The sequence below is a fragment of the Pseudoliparis swirei genome, chromosome 24 (genome assembly GCF_029220125.1).
Source record: "Pseudoliparis swirei isolate HS2019 ecotype Mariana Trench chromosome 24, NWPU_hadal_v1, whole genome shotgun sequence".
NCBI classification, from domain to species: domain Eukaryota; kingdom Metazoa; phylum Chordata; class Actinopteri; order Perciformes; family Liparidae; genus Pseudoliparis; species Pseudoliparis swirei.
This window is the reverse complement of record NC_079411.1, coordinates 26126514-26147883: the sequence shown is the minus strand read 5'-3', so window position 1 is coordinate 26147883 and position 21370 is coordinate 26126514.

The window sequence follows — 21370 nt, the reverse complement described above, 5'->3', positions numbered from 1 at the left end:
ACACACACACACACACACACACACACACACACACACACACACACACACACACACACACACACACACACACACACATTAAAAACCAACACTGGAGCAACCGCTGCTTTAGAATCGCTGACGACAGAAATATTGTGTGTAATGTACTTTTCTCTCCACTAGATGGCGCGCCTCACTTCCATAGACCAGTGGACTGCATTCAGGGTCAGAGAAACAGCTGGATCCAGAGACACGTCATATGAAGGGTGTGTGTGTGTGTGTGTGTGTGTGTGTGTGGGGGGGGGGGGGGTGTCTAATTTATATAATATCTTACCAATCAAAATGATATTTTAGCCTAAAAATAGAATATATTGTCCAAAATGTACAACAAGACTTGGACATTATTTGAGATGTTAAATGTACTGTGTGTGTGCATGTTTCTATGTGTGTGTGTGTGTGTGTTCCCTTCAGGACGGTGGTCGACAGCGGTCTCCTCAGACAGAATCAGATGCTTCCTCACAGAGTGAGTGAGTGAAGTGGTTATTTCTATTACTCAGTAAATCACACCCCATGTTGTTGTTGTTGTTGTTGTTGTTTCAGAAAAGACAATTCTGCAAAGAAGCGTTACAGAGTATCAACAGTCTTTAATCTGCTGACTTCTGCATGTCGTCCATAAGTAGACAGTTTGCACACTTGCTGTGGTGTTTGTATATATTACTTATATCTATATATTTATATATATATATATGTATATATATATAATACGTATATTGCTGTTTAACCTACGTCTCCTCTGACGCCTCCCCACACCCTCCACTCCCTGACTCTCTACAGTCGCCTCTTACATTATTCAAACACATTCCAGAGGAAAATATATTCCACTGTATATATTATATGAAGCTCAAAGAATTTCAGAATAAAAGCCCTAAAAGAAGAAGCTGTGCAGCGGTATGTTTTGTCTCCGTCCATCTGCACAGCGCTTTGTTCACGTCTCCTCATCCCGTCTGCCTCCCACTGGTTTGTGAGCCATCACACACACACACACACACACACACACACACACACACACACACACACACACACACACACACACACACACACGCTGAGAACAGTGTGTCTGTTACTGGATAAATCACTTGTCTTCTCTCCTTTCTGTTGATGGAAATGCGTAAAGATTTCTGACCCCGTGAAGTTAAGGACATAGACCAACACATTGGCAGCATTTCCTTCAAAATAAAATGAAATGATGTATAATATAAAAAAATGCTCTTCGTTGGCTTGCCATGACACAATCTTAGGACAGCGTTACTTTTGTTTATTACAGATGTCTCCCACCATAAAGAAGTGTTAGGGGTATCTGAGTGTTCACTGAGTGTGTGTGTGTGTGTGTGTGTTGCTGACCCCGTTGTTTGAGAGGTTATGTGGTGTTTTTTTACTTTAACTTGTCAAGACATATAGTCACAGCAGAGAGGCGAACTACAGGGGGCACCGCTGTTAAGATGATGTCACCCAACACACATCTCACACTTTGACGTTTTATGCTTAATTTAACAATATGAATTCATTAAAATACACAAATTATACCATATAGTTCCCACAAGGCTCCAGTGAAGCAGTTGAAAACTGGATTATAGTCTGGTTAGAATAAAACACAAATGTACGATACCTAAACTGGCCACTAGATGGCGTGTTGGATGATTTTCTCCTGACGTGGCAGCTGATGCTCTGATTGAAAGGCCAGTGTGTGTGTGTGTGTGTGTGTGTGTGTGTGTGTGTGTGTGTGTGTGTGTGTGTGTGTGTGTGTGTGTGTGTGTGTGTGTGTGTGTGTGTGTAGCGTGGTGGCTGAAGCAGTACACACACAGCTCTAGTTTCTAACTGGGTGATGATGAAGCTGAAGTTATTACCAGCAACACACCCAGTGACGTCATGACCATATTCATCAAACTAAAATGTTAATATACATGTTCAGGTGAAACGTGATTTACAGTATTATCATTAGAGATTCGTTTTACTACCTATTTGTGTTCTGACGACGTCATCGGGGTTATCTCGGGCTTGGGCGTGGAGACATTAATGACAGGGAGGCCTGCGTTGTGGGAGGTGTGTAGTTTTAAAGATGTCAGCAGTGACCAATCAGGAAGGGTCTGACAAAAAAATCTGGGATCCAGCATTTTTGGACCTCAATAGAGGCTAAACATCTGGATTATCTCGATCTGTCTCTAATCAGAGCCCTGATTTAAAAGAGGTTCAACACTATTTCACTGGAATACTTTATCTTTATTGTCCTGTTTTGAGGTCTCTGTCTGTGTGCAGAGAATCTATCGGGAATAATGGACCTTCAGCTCATTCACATGTTCCCCTGATGTTTATTATTCAGATAGAGAAATAATTGTTATAAGTTATAGAAGGTTCAATATGGAGGATGATGATTTATGTTCGTTTTATGTTTGTGGTTATTATTTATTAATTTAATTAATTTAATTTAATTTAATTTATTTATTTTATTTATTTTATTTATTTAATTTATTTTATTTCTTTATTTTATTTTATTTATTTATTATATATATGTGTGTATGTGAGTATGCATGTGTGTGTATGCATGTGTGTTTGTGTGTATGTAAGTATGCATGTGTGTGTGTTTTTGTATGCATGTGTTGGGCTGTGTGTATGCATGTGAGTGTGCGTGTGTGTGTGTATGCATGTGTGTGTGCGTGTGTGTGTGTGTGTCCTGTCGTCCAACTCTCACTGTGACTCAGCTCTACGACCAAAACCACCAACCTACTCCTCACAGGGAAAGAGAGGAGAAGAAAAGAGAGGAGAAGAAAAGAGAGGAGAAGAGCACTCAACCCAAGTTCAACCCACCACCCACATACACACATAGTGTATACACACACTCAATGCGGCTAAAGGCAACAACACACAGTGAGACCCCCCAAGTGTACCGAGCTAAGTAGATCCATGTGTTGTTGTTGTGTATTTGAACTGTTTATATAACTTCTACACATGTAACATGATCTCAATGTCTACCTGAGGACGGTGTGTGTACCTGAGGACGGTGTGTGTACCTGAGAGGACAGTGTGTGTACCTGAGGACGGTGTGTGTACCTGAGAGGACGGTGTGTGTACCTGAGGACGGTGTGTGTACCTGAGAACGGTGTGTGTACCTGAGAGGACGGTGTGTGTACCTGAGAGGACGGTGTGTGTACCTGAGAACGGTGTGTGTACCTGAGAGGACGGTGTGTGTACCTGAGAACGGTGTGTGTACCTGAGGACGGTGTGTGTACCTGAGGACGGTGTGTGTACCTGAGAGGACGGTGTGTGTACCTGAGAGGACAGTGTGTGTACCTGAGGACGGTGTGTGTACCTGAGAGGACAGTGTGTGTACCTGAGAGGACGGTGTGTGTACCTGAGGACGGTGTGTGTACCTGAGAGGACAGTGTGTGTACCTGAGAGGACAGTGTGTGTACCTGAGAGGACGGTGTGTGTACCTGAGAGGACGGTGTGTGTACCTGAGAGGACGGTGTGTGTACCTGAGAGGACAGTGTGTGTACCTGAGAGGACAGTGTGTGTACCTGAGAGGACGGTGTGTGTACCTGAGAGGACGGTGTGTGTACCTGAGGACGGTGTGTGTACCTGAGAGGACAGTGTGTGTACCTGAGAGGACGGTGTGTGTACCTGAGAGGACGGTGTGTGTACCTGAGGACGGTGTGTGTACCTGAGAGGACGGTGTGTGTACCTGAGAGGACGGTGTGTGTACCTGAGAGGACGGTGTGTGTACTTGAGGACGGTGTGTGTACCTGAGACGACGGTGTGTGTAGGTCTCTTTTCTGCATCGTCCAATCAGCAGAGAGGACCCTGTGCCCGTGTTCCACTTCTTTTTTATTTCTTCTGGGTGCGATTATAAATCCTCGTGTCGGGGGTTAAGCTCAAGAGTAAAACCACAAGAAAAGAAAATAATCAGTTTTTTTTAATTTAAAGGAACAGTTCCTTTTTTCATATTTTCTTTCTTGCTCAATATTAAAAGAAAAGATTGCAGCTGTAAGACAGTTGGCATTGCGTCGTGTAAGACTGGCCGATGAATCTCATTTGAGTAATTAGAACACAAGGTAAACACTAAAATGTCTTCTTTTAGAATAAATTACACGCTGTTACTATTTATTTGCGACCAGAATCTGAGACTTCCTGGAGTTAAAAGTGTAAATAGAGAAAGAAAATGTACATTTCTGCGTGTAAACATGTTAAAGAGTGAGTCGGTATTGTATGTGTCTCCCCCTGTCTCCATGTGGCTCAACACATTGGATACAATAGACATAAGAGTTTAAAAAAATACTTTTCATCAACCGCGTGGCGAGAAATCCGCCGAGCATCTCCCAAAAAATGTTGAAGTATTCCTTTGAGATTCAAATATTTATTTATGTCACGCTCCGAGAGAAACTCTTTCCAAGCATGCAGCGCTGTGGCTTTGCACACATTCCTCCGAACTGGATGGCCTCATGCACACAGGGGGGGAAATGACACACACATACACACACACACACACACACACAGTAAAGTGGGCCCAGGCGCTCTGTTGTCAGGGCTCCAGTGTGATAGCTAAATCCTGTGAGCCCGTCCTCTGTCTCTCAACTCTCTCTTTCTGGCACACTGCTGACTCATGCTTTCTCCTCCTCCTCCCCCTACCCCCCCCCCTTCTCTGTCTCTCTTTGTTTTTTTTCCCCTCAACCTCTCTTTCTTTCTTGCATATGCATTTCTTGGGATTTAAGATACTTCAGCTGCATGTCCTCATCTTGCGTTAGTGTGCACACGCGTAGGTGATATGATCATGAGTGTGTGTGTGTGTGTGACTTTGATGTGTATAGCAGACCCCTCCCCTCTGTTTCTTTCATGTTTGAAGAAACAGCGTGTAATTACCTCCTACTAAAATCTTTTAGTGAGTGTAAAGCTCGCCGTGCCCAAAGCCAGGAGGCCCAACGTATTCTGAGGGGTACGTTTTCACTGTATATGCAAGAAAAAGCTTTTTTCTGACCTTTTTAGGAGATTCATGTGAGAATAAACAATAAGCCGATCCAAGGAAAGCATATCCCGTAATCTTGGATAGCGATGATACAAACCACATGTTCTTTATTGGCCTTGACTGAGGGCCAGAACCAAAAGCTGCTCGCTGCAGTGCAAAGACAATACGACACCAACAATGAGCCCAACGCACGGAGAGGAAGGACATGCAAATGAATCATGCAAAGAAAATTAATAAAGGTGCATTTATCAAAAAGAGTAAACTGACCACTTATTATTGCTGTCAGATTAGCTTCTTGGATAAAAATAAATAAAATCCTTCCATTTGTTATAAAGTCTAAAATGCATTCTTGACACGGCCGGACTTTGGACATGCCTGATCTAATAATGTTGTGTTACACCCATTAAATATAAATATCTTCATTTTTGTAATTGATTTAATTAAATCTATCAAACCATATTTATATTTGTGACCTCAAAGAAGAGCTTGAATTGTTTTTTTTCCGAGTGTCACTGGATCAATATCACTGTTATTGCATCAATCACAAACAGCCCAGAATATTATAAAAAGTTAACATTTAAAAAAAAGTAATAAAAGTAAAAAAGTAATAAAAAGTAAAAAAGTAAAAAAATAAATATAAAAGTAATAAAAAGTAAAAAAGGAATAAAAGAGTAAAAAGTAATAAAAAGTAAAAAAGTAATGAAAAGTAAAAAAGTAATAAAAAGTAAAAAAGTAATGAAAAAAGTAATATAAAAGTGGAAACATTATAAAAAATTATAAAAAAGATTTAATACATAGTAATAAAAAAGTAAATAAGTAATGAAAAGTACTCAAAGTACTCAAAAAGTAATAAAGTAATACAAAGTAATAAAGAGAAGGAAAAAAGAGATAAAGTATAGCGAGGTTCATTTTAATCTATGAAAAACAAATACAGTTACTTACCAAGTCATTTAGTTGGTGTGAGTCTGCGTTCATCTGGCTGCATCTTGTCAGGTCAGTCAGGAGAAAAGGCGGAAAGACGACTGGGAGCGCGAGATCTGGCACATGTGCAAAGGATAGTCCCCAACTAAACACGTTGATATGCACACTATCGAACCCATGGGGGGGGTCAACACCTTTTGCAACGAGGGCCACATTTGATGAAGTACAGATGCCCTAAAAGCGTTAAAATGAAATCTGACCGCAGCCCGGACTTTGGACATGCCTGAGTTACACAAAAGAAATACAACATTATCCGTATTGACCGATCTAGTGAACTTAGATTAAGTAGAGACTCAGTCCATTTGTTCAAGTATTTGTAAGTCTGGAAGATTCAACGACTGCTGACACTTTAGTGACTCCTAAATAAACACCGACATTACAAGAACTCCATGGAGCTGCATAAAATAAAGTAAATAATGTGTTTGTCTTTACGTAATATTGTTAAAGCCTTTAGACATTTCATGAGGACGATGGTTCTCAGAAGATGATCTTTCATTGAGAGACACCACCAGGTAACCATCACCAAAAGCAGCAGTGAGCATACGTGATGATAATAATAATAATAATAATAATAATTAAAACAAAATAATAATAATAAGCCTATTCAAATGCTGTGAAGAAAAAAAACACTAGATTAATAGCACAGGACAAACAACCTCCAACCTGACTGCATCTGTGTATGTCAGCAGTCTCAGAGCGTCTGGTTGAAGGTGGTTGATATTTATGTGCGGATGTTTTTTTTCCTCTAACGGGGCCGAGACCTATTTTTACACCCAGAAACACTCGCACGACACATTCGTTTCCCCTTTCTGTTTCATCGTCTCATCCCACATCCCTCGCGCCCCTCTCATCATCACCATCGTCATCACCACCGTCACCATCGTCCCTGTGCAGGGTGGTGCTACCGTCACCACCTCGAAAAAAAGATGCTGCACGCTCTCAGGTATTTGAGTGTTGAATAGCATTCAGAGGAGACGGATCAGGGTCACTGCTGCCAAAAAAGGAGCGCGTCTCATCTCTCCGTCACCGGGAGACGTCAGCAGGAGCAAAGAGATGCTGCGCCTTCATGTTGAACATTTATTTCATTTAAAATAGACAGCTTATATAACACACCGAAGAATTCACCGAGCCTCAGGAGGACCGAGGTTGAGGCAGAGATGGATGTATACGTCCTTCACTTGTTCAGAGGGCGGAGAGAAGTGAAGGCGACGAGGAAGCACATATGTGTTGCCCGTGGGAATTTGGTTTGTTATGTAATGACGTCCACACAGAAGAGTCACAGAACCAGTTGCGTAACAGTCGCTCTGGGAACCCAGAGGGTCCACGTGACCACGAGAGAGGGTTCCTTTTGGGATTGGGCATATTACTGACAATAATTTTTTAAAATTAAATAAATATATATATATATATATTAGGGCTGTCAATCGATTAAAAAAATTTAACTAATTAATCGCACATTTTGAAATTGCGATTAATTAATCGCGATTAATCGCACTTAAAAGTGTTTTCCTTCTTTTTAAAGACAAAACTTCACACAGAGCTGTGTTTTCAAAGAGGCTCCTACATATACAGTGCCAGCGAGGTATTTAATATCGTGGATGATAAATTGTTTCTTCAGTGAAACATCAGATTAGTAAAAAAAAAAATATATTGAGACCCCATTGGTCCTGTCATCTTTAACATTGAACACAGCAGAACCAGTGGCCTTGGTAACTGACTGACATTCACATATGTCACGTTAACCCTCTGGAGGCTGGGGGCATTTTATACATTTTACAAAATAAATTAAATTCACCGTTTAAAGTCTTTTGCATGTGACACACCCCCACGTGTTATACATCAAACATTCCAGAACAATCTCAGCTCTGAAATGAGGCTCATTGTCCTCGCGCGTGTTCTCTGGTTCTCTGACTGACAGGCTGCTAAATGAGCCTTACCTGTGAGGTGGGAGGTCCTTTGTGATTTACTGACAGACAAACGGATTGACCAATCACGTTGAAGGTTTCGTGTGACGAGTTCTTTCCGCGCCGCGTCCCCCGACACGTCGCCCCTCCGTTCCTCTGTGTATCAGAGGGGGAGACGGGAGGAAGGAGCGGAGGAGGAAACCCGACTGATTAATCCACGAGTTTAAACTGATTTCTGCTCCTTATTTTCGCGGAGAAATAATTGTTTTTGTGACACGTCTGTGGGTGTCCGCGGCGTGGAAGGATTCACACTCAGGCAGGTTTGCAGGTTTAGACACTTTATTGTGTTTCGCTCTCAGCTCGGTGTCTCCGCAGCTCCGTGTCCAGGTTGCCGGTCCTCTCCCGGCGCTAGCTCTGTGCCTATAAAGAGGACAATAACAACCCTCATCCGGTGCAGCCGAGGCCACCTCCCCTTCCGGCACCGTTCCTCGAGCCACACCCCCTCAATCACCCCCTCTGCAGCTGTGCTTCCGCACCCCCTGCCACATACCTCCACCGCCCGACTTAGGCCGGGCCAACATCCGCCTAACACTCCCCTCCCCCATGCGGCGGGAGAGGAAGTCCGCCACGACCATCTGCGCCCGGCCTATGGATCACCTTGAAATTAAAGGCTGTACGCTAGATACCAACGAGTGATCCGGGCGTTGGTATCTTTCATGCGGTGGAGCCATTGAGCGGGCGTGGTCCGACCAGAGGGTGAATGAGCGTCCCAGGAGGTAGTAGCGCAGGGAGTCGACCGCCCACCGGATGGCGAGGCACTCCTTCTCCACCGTGCTGTACCTGCCTCCCTCTCCGACAGCTTGCGGCTGATGTACAGCACGGGCGGTCAAACCCCCACCTGCTGGGACAAAACGGCCCCCAGCCCTCTGTTCGACGCATCAGTCTGCAGAGTAAACGGAAGAGAGAAGTTAGGTGTGTGGAGGAGTGGCTCCCCACAGAGGGCTTGCTTTACCTTTTCAAACACCAACTGGCACTGCTCCGTCCACTGGACCGGATCTGAGGCACCTTTCCGGGTCAGGTCAGTCAAGGGGCTGGTCAGCTCCGCGAAGTTCGGGATGAACCGCCTGTAATAGCCCGCCAGCCCCATAAACTGCCTCACCTCTTTCTTAGTCTTGGGCCGCGGGCAGGCTGCGATGGCAGCGGTCTTGTCCACTTGAGGCGCACCTGCCCGGCGCCCAAGTGGTACCCCAGATACCGTACCTCCTCCGTCCAACTGCACACTTCCCGGGTTGGCGTAAGCCCGCCTGCCTCAGGGACTCCAGCACCGCGCCAACCCGCTGCACATGCTCCGCCCAGGTGGTGCTGTGGATGATTACATCATCCAGGTAGGCGGCGCATATGCCGCGTGCGGACGCAGCACCCGGTCCATGAGGCGTTGAAAGGTGGCTGGGGCCCCGAACAACCCAAAGGGCAGCGTGGTAAATTGGTATAACCCAAACGGAGTGGAGAAGGCCGTTTTCCTTAGACTCTGGCGACAGAGGAATCTGCCAGTAGCCTTTGGTTAAATCCAGTGTCGTAAAGAAACATGCAGTGCCCAGTCGGTCCAGGAGTTCGTCGACCCGGGGCATTGGGTAAGCATCGAACCGTGACACATCGTTCACCCTGCGATAGTCCACGCAGAACCGAATAGACCCATCCTTCTTGACCACAAGAACAATGGGACTACACCAGGCACTGTGAGACTCCTCTATTACCCCCATCTCCAGCATGGCCGCTAATTCCCGCTGAACCACCTTTCTCTTGTGTTCAGGTAACCTGTAGGGCCGTGACCGCACCGCCACGCCTGGGCGTCTCAATCCGTGCTCTATGAGGTTCGTGCGTCCTGGAAGGAGAGAGAACACATCAGCAAACTGCTTTTGCAACGGGCAATGTCTGTTTTCTGGGTCCCGGAGAGACGGTCTTCACAAAGGAGCGAGGCGGATCGGTGGATTTTGGGACCTCAGGCCCCAGCTCCTCTCTCTCCGCTACCGAGGACACCAGACACACAGACTCCGCCTCCCTCCATGCCTTTAGGAGGTTGAGGTGGTAAATCTGTGTAGCTCCGCCCCTATCAGAACGCACTACCTCATAGTCGACATCCCCCACTCGCCGTGTGACCACAAAGGGCCCTTGCCACTTGGCGAGGAGTTTAGAGCTGGACGAAGGAAGCAATACAAGTACCTTCTCTCCCGGTGTGAATTGTCTCAGCTTGGTCCCTCTGTTGTACAGCCGCTGTTGACGCTCCTGGGCCTCGAGCAAATTCTCACGTGACAGCTGACCCAGTGTTCTTGACATGAACTGGGTGCCCTGGTCCGTCAGAATCTCTTTCGGGATCCCGACTCGGGAGATGACCTGAAACAGCGCCTGCGCGACACTCTTTGCAGAAATGTTGCGCAATGGCACCGCCTCCGGATATCGTGTTGCATAATCCACGAAGACTAACACAAAGCGATATCCGCGTGCACTCCGGTGAAATGGTCCGATGAGGTCCATCGCGATGCGCTCAAATGGAACCTCCATTAATGGCAGCGGCCGCAACGGTGCCCTCGGAATGGCCGGAGGGTTTACTAGTTGACACTCCGGGCAGGATGCACACCAACGGCGCACATCCGCCCGGATGCCCGGCCAATAGAATCGGATCATTATCCGGTCCAGAGTTTTATCATATCCCATGTGCCCAGCCATTGGGTTATAGTGAGCCGCCTGGAAAACCATTTCCCGGCGGCTCTTCGGCACCAACAACTGGGTGCTTTCCTGCCCTGTGTGAGTGTCACGGCTCACTCTGTATAATCTGTCCCTGATCAATGTGAAGTGCGGATATGTCTGCGCTGCGTCAGGGCGCACCAGCTGACCATCAATTCGTATCACTTGGTCAAAGGCTGAGCGTAGAGTATCGTCCCGAGACTGCTCGAGTGGAAAATCTTCCATGGAGTGAAACTCGGGAGCCGGAGGAGTCGCCATAGGAGGCTCCACCGGTTCCCCCTCCCCGTCTGCAGTGTCGGACGACCTCGCGTCACCGCTGAGCACGGCGCACACATCGCATGACCCTGTCTGCTGTGAACGCACCCCCGCCACTTTCCCCATTAATTTATTAAACCCTGGCCAATCGGTTCCCAAGATTAAGGGGTGCGTAAGGCGGGAGCTAACCGCGACCTTTACACTATGTTTTTTCCCCCCGTATCTAATTTCCACTGCCACCATAGGATACTCGTGAATGTCCCCATGCACACACCGTATTTTCACCCACAATGCCTCCACCAATGCCCCGGGTCGAACCAGGTTCTGGTGGATCATAGACTGCGCACATCCCGAATCCACCATTGCCTGGTGTATACCCCCCTGGATTCTTACCGGAACTCGGTACGTCGGTCCCGGACCGGGGGAGGAGGTCGGAGAGCCGGCCACCCGGATCACCTGGCCCACCTCCATCAATGGGCACTCCCTCCGGAAGTGACCGGGCTGCCCGCATCTCCAGCACTCCTGCCCTGGTGCCTGAAAGACCCCCTGTGGGCCAGGAAGAGTGCCGGCCCCCGTCGATGCTACTGGCTCGGGGACCCGCGGGAGGGATGTCGGCCACGGCACCGGCCGTGACGGTTGCGGCGGATGCAGCTTCCTCCGCTGGCCCGTCAGCGGCCCGCTAGTCGACGGCGGTCGATCGCCCTCCGCCTTCCCCGGGCCATGGACCGCCAGGTGGTCCTCCGCCAAGGTGACGGCAGCCTTCATCCCGTCGGCGATGGCAGCGGACCCACGCCGATGTGCGGGCCGGGAGGCCGCCGACAAACTGCTCCAGCACGATCTTCTCCACCACCGCCTGCGCTGTTGCGGAGCCCTCTGGTTGCAGCCACCTGCCTGCCGCATCTGCTAACCGCTGGCCAAATGCGAACGGCCGGTCCTCGGCCCCCAGCTTGGCCTCCCGGAACCTCCGCCGATGGTCCTCCGGGGACAGACCGAGCCTGTCCATGACCGCTCTCCGCACCTCCGGGTATATCTGCCTCGCTGCCGGGGGTAGCCCCAGTGCCGCCGTCTGTGCCTCTCCCGCCAGAAGAGGCAACAGTCGGATCGCCCACTCATCCGCCGGCCAGCCGCACGCCTCCGCTGTCGCCTCAAAGGTCTCTAGGTACGCCTGCACGTCGTCCTCCGGCGTCATCCTCTGTGGGACCACCCCTGTCAGCCTCGACGGCCCCGCCGGTTCCGGTGCCGCTGATGACTGGCCCATCAGCAACCGCTCCAGCACCCTTGAGTGCACCTGGGCTTGCTCCTGGAGCCCCCCCAGAAACTGCCTGGTACTGGCCGCGTCCTCGCTCTGCCTCGCCGCCATTCTTTCCAGCATTTGCCCCAATGCTACTAACGGCTGCGACGGTACTCCCGCCTGCTGTGCGTGTAGATCCATATCGCCTCCCCCTTTGCTGGGCTCCACTGTGACACGTCTGTGGGTGTCCGCGGCGTGGAAGGATTCACACTCAGGCAGGTTTGCAGGTTTAGACACTTTATTGTGTTTCGCTCTCAGCTCGGTGTCTCCGCAGCTCCGTGTCCAGGTTGCCGGTCCTCTCCCGGCGCTAGCTCTGTGCCTATAAAGAGGACAATAACAACCCTCATCCGGTGCAGCCGAGGCCACCTCCCCTTCCGGCACCGTTCCTCGAGCCACACCCCCTCAATCACCCCCTCTGCAGCTGTGCTTCCGCACCCCCCCCTGCCACAGTTTTAAAAACGGAAACAGTGTCAAACCGTACTGCCGCGGTTTAAAAAAAAAAAAAAAAAATACATTTGCGTTAATTGCGTTAAAATATTTTAGTGCGTTAACGCGGCCAAATTAATCGCATAGATTAACGTGTTAACGCTGACAGCCCTAATATATATATATACATATACATATACATATGTAGATCTGTGATCCTCTTGAATAGAAACGAAGCCTTTGGGGAGAGGAGGGATAAACAGCATCAGGGGAGCTGCTGGAAATATAACTATTTATATAGATATATATATATATATCTATATATATATAGATATATATATACTGTATATAATGTTTACATAGAGAGGAAACAGCTGCCCACGCATTCAGTTGCACAGATTTACAATACAATAAATATAATAAAATAAATAAAATAAATAAAATAAATAAAATAAATAAAATAAATAAAATAAATAAAATAAATAAAATAAATAAAATAAATAAAATAAATAAAATAAATAAATACAATTTAAACGTTTTTTAAAAAGTACACTTATGCTATTTTCCTTGTTATCTATGCATTGAAAGTGACATACTTAAATGAAAAAAACATGTATTGTGTTAGATTATAAGGAACTGTCTGAGTGTATTTTAGTATCTCCTCCTCCAGGAGGATCATGTGATCATATGTACACTTGTCCTATGTACACACTGAGTGTGCACATGTGTGTCTGTCCACGGTTATAACCCGTATTTAAATGAGCGTGCTGTGGCGAATGGTTTCTCACTCTAGATCATCACGAAATCCGTGCTGAAGAAGATGAAGTTCAGACAGTAATGAAACCACCAGGGATTTAGTGTTGCTATGGAGATAAGTTATTCTCTCTGTGTGTGTGTGTGTGTGTGTGTTTGTGTGTTTGTGTGTGCACTTTACCTGATGTTTTGGAGGGATGGACTAAATCTGTCAGCTTAACAGGTTCTATGTGCTAATGTTGATCCACTAGAAGGTGTTGAAAGGGAATATTATATATAAAGAAAAGGCAAGGAGAGGATGCCTCTCTCTCTCTCTCTCTCTCTCTATATATATATATATATATACAGGACTGTCTCAGAAAATTAGAATATTGTGATGAAGTTCTTTATTTTCTGTAATGCAATTAAAAAAACAAAAATGTCATGCATTCTGGATTCATTACAAATCAACTGAAATATTGCAAGCCTTTTATTCTGATTTATTGCTGATTATGGTTTACAGCTTAAGAAAACTCAAATATCCTATCTCTAAATATTAGAATATCATGAAAAAGTATACTAGTAGGGTATTAAACAAATCACTTGAATTGTCTAATTAACTCGAAACACCTGCAAGGGTTTCCTGAGCCTTGACAAACACTCAGCTGTTATAAATCTTTTTTTTTACTTGGTCTGAGGAAATATTAAAATTTTATGAGATAGGATTTTAGAGTTTTCTTAAGCTGTAAGCCATAATCAGCAATATTAAAAGAATAAAAGGCTTGCAATATTTCAGTTGATTTGTAATGAATCCAGAATGCATGACATTTTTGTTTTTTTAATTGCATTACAGAAAATAAATAACTTTATCACAATATTCTAATTTTCTGAGACAGTCCTGTATGTGTGAGATACACTCTCTCTCATATATATGTGTATATGTATATATATATATAGAGAGAGAGAGTTAATCTTGACATCCTCTCCTTGCATTTTCCTTATATTATTATATTATATATATATATATAGAGAGAGAGAGAAAGAGAAAGAGAGAGAGAGAGTATATACACTCATATATATATATATATATATATAGAGAGAGAGAGTTAATCTTGACATCCTCTCCTTGCATTTTCCTTATATTATTATATTATATATATATATATAGAGAGAGAGAGAGAGAGAGAGAGTATATACACTCATATATAGAGAGAGAGAGAGAGAGTTAATCTTGACATCCTCTCCTTGCATTTTCCTTATATTATTATATATATATATATATATATATATATATACACATGTGTGTGTGAGTGAGTGTGTGTTTGTATGTATTTACGCTCTCTTTCTCCCACACCACACATTTATATACTGACAGTTCACCACCTGGATGGTTCCACGTGCGCAAAATCACGTTGTCATCTTTTTTATTTTATTTTTTTGCGCACGTGAACTCTGCTCCTCAGTCCATCCCGAGCATCTCCATCTCTGACATTTACTCTCACGCTCGCATCACACGAGCCAGCATCGCGGCTGCACGTGCAGGCACCGCGAGGGAGAGGAGGAGGCGCCGAGTGTCGTGCGCACTGCGCATGCTCGGGAGCACTTGCTAAACTTAAAGTCAGAATTTCCAAACAGAATTTCACGTATAGTGACGGAAGAATCATTACTGGAGGAATTTAAAAAAACACCGACACTAATTTATAGAGTAATAATTGTATATTTAAAGCAACATTTAAAAGTAATGCTCAACTTCAGGAAGCCGTGGGCACATTTCAGCACTGGACAGCTCTCTCCGCGTGTCTCCAGCTGGTGGTGGTGGTGGAGGGGGGGGGGGGTGTAGTGGGGGGGCACAAGAGAGCATGGCGGACCCCCCCACGGAGAGAGAGAGAGAGAGAGAGAGATGAGCATACACTCTAAAAAGCCCAACTTCAAATTTGTTGTCCTAACACATTTTTTTATGTTGAGTCAACAAATGCCTTTGAAAAAAGTTGAACAAACTAAAAATGTCAATTTCATTAATAAAGAGTGGAATCCACTTAAAATGTTAAGTTGAGACAACTTAATATAGTGGTTTGGGCATCTGCTGAGGTAACTAAGGCCACTGCGCATGTATGTCAGTAAACACACACATACAAATACATATATAAATACATATATATATATGTAAATACATATATATACTACTTTAATCTTATATTTTAAATAATAAAATAATATAAAAATATTTTCTTTAGCCCCTGTTTAAAATACATTGGTTTTTGATACCATTGTTTGTTTATTATATTTAGATATGGATTAGATTTGGAAGGATATTGTCCATTGTTTAATGGCAGATTTGCTCCAGTTCAGGTTTTTGTCACTTATTGAATTAAAGGGAGCCTGTACCGTGAGAGCAAATGTTTCCCTGTATTTTGCTCAATTTATTTATTTAATTTAACAGACTATGAAGATTGAAATACTATAATACTAATGTGTAGGAGGTGACTCTTGTATGAAAGTGGTATATTTTAGTTTTAAAAATCTGCATAAAAATGTCTTTTGACTTTTAAATTGTATTGTTACAGAATGGGAAGAAAAAAAATGAAAATTGAAAAGAGGCGGTGAATATTTATTATAGTCTCTGTATGCTTGTTTTCTCAAGCAGCCCAGTTTCAAGTTTCAAGTTTCAAGTTTTTATTGTCACATCCCCTTTTATACAAGTATAATCGGTTTGTGAAATTCTTATGTGCAAAACACCCGACAGCAGTAGCAGACTAAAAAAAGAATAAGAATGAGAATAAACTATACAATATCCACAAAAAAAGAAGAAAGTATTAACAATATATATATATAAAACAATGTAATAGAATATACATCATGACAATATATATATATAAAACAATGTAATAAAATATACACTTTTTTGAGACAATATATATATATATGTATATACATACAATATATATATACAATATATATATATATAAAACAATGTAATAAAATATACACCATGGCCATAGATATTCACAGAATATGTTCTGGTGTATAGTGTTAATGAGGGTCTCAGTCCTTGTTCAGCAGCCTGATGGCCTGACTGAAGAAGCTGTCCCTCAGTCTGTTTGTGCGGCACTTGATACTGCGGTATCGCCTGCCTGACGGTAGAAGGGTGAACAGTTTGTGGCCGGGGTGGTTATTGTCTTTCATCATCCGTTTGGCCCTGGCCACGCACCGCTTGGTGTATATGTCCAGGATGGAGGAAGCTCACCTCCAACGATGTACTGTGCCGACCGCACCACCCTCTGTAGTGCCCTACGCTCCAGGGCGGTGCAGTTCCCGTACCAGACGGTGATGCAACCTGTCAGAACACTCTCGATGGTATTGGTGTAGAATGTTCTGAGGATGCGGGGCCATGTTGAATTTCCTCAGTCGCCTAAGGAAATACAGGCGTTGTTGGGCCCTTTTCACCACGTGAGTGGTGTGCGTGGTCCATGTGAGGTCCTCGGAGATGTGCACGCCGAGGAACTTGAAGCTGCTGACCTCTCTACTGCAACTCCGTCTATGGAGATGGGGTGTGCTCTCCTCTCCGCTTCCTGTAGTCCACGATCAGCTCCTTGGTCTTCTTGACGTTGAGGACGAGGCTGTTCTCCTGGCACCACTGTACCAGTGATCCAACCTCCTCCCTGTAGGCTGTCTCGTGTCGTCGGTGATCAGCCCCAACACTGTTGTGTCGTCAGCAAACTTGATGATGACGTTGGAGCTGTGCATGGCCGTGCAGTCGTGGGTGTACAGGGAGTAGGGGAGGGCTCAACATGCATCCCTGAGGGGCTCCCGTGTTGAGGTCAGCGGCTCTGAGGTGGTACCGCCCATCCTCACCACCTGGCGGCGGCCGAAAGGAAGTCCAGTATCCAGCTGCACATGGTAGAGTGCAGGCCTAGACCTCTGAGCTTGGTGTCGAGCTTGGCGGGAACAATAGTGTTGAACGCTGAGCTGTAGTCCACAACCAGCATTCGCACACAACAGTTCCTCCCCTCCAGGTGGGAAAGGGCGGTGTGAAGTGCCATGGCAATTGCGTCGTCGGTGGATCTGTTTTGACGATATGCAAATTGCCATGGGTCCAGCGTGGCAGGCAACATGGAACAAATGAAGTCCTTGACCAACCTCTCAAGCATTTACTGACAATCGAGGTGAGGGCTACGGGTCTCCAGTCATTCAGGCAGGTTACCTTGGGGTGTTTGGGGACAGGCACAATGGTGGACATCTTGAAGCTCTCAGGAACAACAGCCTGGGACAGGAGAGGTTGAAGATGTCTGCGAAGACTCCTGCCAACTGGTCTGCACATGCTCTGAGGCGCGCCCGGGATGTGGTCGGGACCTGCCGCCTTCCGGATGTCCACCCGCTTGAAGGCTCTGCGCACGTCAGCCTCTGAGATGATCAGCAGGCTGGTCTCCTCGGGCAGCGCTGCCTTCGGCGGGCTGCCGTTCACGTCGAACCGAGCAAAGAATGTATTTAGCTCGCCTGGGAGGGAGGTAGAGGAGTTCTCTTCACCGCTGGTTCTCCCTCTGAAGTCCGTGATTGTCTGTAGCCCTTCCACACACCTCTCACGTCATGGCTCTTGAGCTTTTCCTCCACCTTGTTCCTGAACTCCCGCTTGGCAGAGCCGATGGTCTTACGGAGGTCGTAGCGGGCTCTTTTGTATTCCGCCATATTCCCGGAGTCAAAGGCGGTGTTACGCGTGCGGAGTGCAGCGCGAACATCGCCATTTATCCACGGTTTCTGGTTGGGATAAATCCGAACCGACTTGGTAGGAACAACGTCATCTATGCATTTCTTGATGAACCCGGTGACTGAGGACGCGTACTCACTGACGTTGTTGTCCGACGCGACCCTGAACACATCCCAGTCAGCACGTTCAAAACAGTCCTGTAGCATAGACTCCGATTGGTCCGACCAGCGTTGCACTTCCTTCACAGCGATTGGTTGCTGCTTAAGCCTCTGCCTGTAGGCGGAGAGTAGATGGATGGAGCGGTGGTCCGATTTGCGAACGGTGGGCGGAGGAGGGCTTTGTATCCATCCCGGAACGGAGTGTAGCAGTGGTCGAGAATCCGCTCCCCCCGCGTGTTGCTTGTTATGTGTTGGTAGAACTTCGGGAGAACTTTCTTCAGGTTCGCTTTGTTGAAGTCCCCCGCCACAATGAAAGCAGCCTCGGGGTGTGCCGACTCCTGCTCGCTGATCGCCCCGTAGAGTTCCTTCAGCGCTATGTCCGTGTTAGCTTGAGGCGGAATGTACACAGCAGTTACGGTGACTGCTGTAAACTCCCGCGGTAGCCAGAATGGTCGACACATGAGCATTAGGTACTCCAGGTCCGGGGAACAGAACGACTTGAGAATATGTACATGACTTTGGTTGCACCAAGATCTGTTTATCATGAGACATACCCCCCCTCCACGATCTTTACCAGAGAGAGTCTTTGTTCTGTCCGCGGTGGACGGAAAATCCTGCCGGCTCGATGGCTGAGTCGGTAACCTCCTCCGACATCCATGTCTCCGTAAGGCAGATGATGCAGTTGTACTTAGTTTCCCGGTGGAATTGAATACGAGCCTGTAGCTCGCATAGCTTATTGTCCAAAGACTGTACATTTGCCAGTAAAATGGTGGGTAGTGGGGGTCGATTGGCTCGACGTCTCAGCCTAACCAGCACGCCAGCTCGCTTCCCCCTCCGTCGGCGGCGTTTGCGTGAGATCGCGCCTAAAATGGACGGAGATAGTTCCGCTACTGTTCCTGGCGGGACGTCCGAGTAAGAGTTGAAAAACTCTGGTAGGCGGCGAGCAACTGCCGATCCAATCTCCAGAAGTGTGCATCTGTCGTACGTTAACTGGCTGCTAACGTTTTGTGCAAAAATAGTCGCAATAAGAAGAATAAATAACAAAACAAAAGTTTCAAGGGAATGCCATTGTCCTTCTGTGTTGTATATATGTTCCATCATATACCATTGTGGCAGCGGGGGGTGTTAAGGCTCGGCTGCAGAGTGGGTGGAGCGGGGGTGTGGTTCAGGGAACGGTGTCTGATTGTCATCAGCTGGACTGATTGGTAATCAGATTGGTAATCAGTCCAGCTGATGACGATCTGTGTTGGTTATCTGAGTCTGTCTCCATAAAGGAGCTGGACAGACAGGAGATGAGAGGAGCGTGGAGAGCAGAGACACAGTCTGCTGTCGGAATAAGATAGATAGATAGATAGATATAGATAGATATATACTTTATTAATCCCCAAGGGGAAATTTGTCGTGACAGTAGCAGCAACACACAAGAGTAAAAGCAAAACACAAAATATAAGAAACAGGGATGAAAGATATAGAAGTATACAAGTAAAATAAAAGTAAAATACAAAACAAAATATATATGTAAATATACAACACACATGCATACACAACACACAACAACACTGACAAATCAAATACACAAAATATTAAATATAGACAGAGTGCAAAAAGCAAAGTGTGTGTATGAGTGCAGAGCAAATGAAATGAAATGTGTGTGTATGTGTAGTGCAAACAAATGAGATGTGTGAAGTGCAGATCAACATAGTGTAAGTATTCAGTTATTGCACTATGATCTGGCAAGAGGTGATCTGTTATAGAGCCTCATAGCCGTGGGCAGGAATGTTCTCCTGTATCTGTCCTTGTGGCAGCGGGCGTGAGGGACGATGGAGAAAGAACTCCTCTGTAGCTGTAGGAGGTGGTGGGGTGGAGAGGGTTGTCCAATATGGACAGCAGTTTCTTCAACGTCCTCCTCTCCACCACCTGTTCCAGGTGCTCCAGCTGGCAGCCGATGATGGAGCCAGCCTTCCTAACCAGTTTGTTGAGACGGCTGGTGTCACTGCTCCCCAGCAGACAATGGCAAAGTGCAGCACACTGGCCACAACCGACTGGTAGAATAACTCCAGCATCTTGCTGCACACGTTGAAGGATCGAAGCTTTCTCAGGAAAAAGAGTCGACTCCTCCCCTTCTTGTACACAGCGTTGATGTTGGCCTTCCAGTTCAGTCGGCTGTCGATGGAGACGCCCAGGTACTTGTACTCCTCCACCATGTCCACGTCCACTCAGAGATGGAGGAGCTGTCGCCTTCCTCCTGAAGTCCACCACCATCTCTCTGGTCTTGGCCACGTTCAGCCGCAGGTGGTTCTCATCGGCCCACTTTACAAAGTCGCTCACCACTGCCCTGTACTCCTCCTCCCGTCCATCCCTAATACACCCGACCACTGCAGAGTCATCCGAGTACTTCTGCAGATGGCATGACTCCGTGTTGTACTGGAAGTCACTGGTGTACAGGGTGAAGAGGAAGGGAGACAGAACAGTTCCCTGTGGGGCTCCAACATCACTGACCACCGTTCCAGACAGCACACAGCCCATTCTGACAAACTGTGGTCTGCCTGTGAGGTAGTCAGTGATCCAGGAGATGGTGGACGCATCCACACCGACCACCTGCAGCTTCTCACTCAGCAGCAGTGGCTGGATGGTGTTAAATGCACTGGAGAAGTCAAAGAAAGTGACTCTCACAGAGACACCGGTTCCATCCAGGTGCGACTGAGCTTATTACCGAATATCCCTCTGGCTACTTGTTGCTTATTGGTGCTTTAGGGGGGTGGAACCTACTCGTGACGGCTACACACGTGTCACAACCATGTTCCAAAGCTTGTTTCAGGCCTTGATTTTGGATTCACAAAACAGATTTTTTTCTTTATGCAGCCATTTTGATTTTAAGGATGTTGACCCTCTGCTGTCTATGTTCAAGTGTTGACACCTGGAATTCATATAGTTATGCAAACAAATGTTTAGTTATTGTTAATAAACATTTTGTGTTTGAAGAAGTTTGTTTTCTTTAACTGTTGACTTTTCCAAAGAAAACGGTGTACATTTTTAATTAATTTAAATGAGGGCAACGTTGCAAAGAATGTTGAGTGTACTCAAATAATGGGCAGTGAAATTTAGTAACAAAACATTTTAAGTTAAAAGTAAGTTCTCTCAAAACATTTAAAGTTAAAAGTAAGTTCTCTCAACAAAAAATGTTAAGTG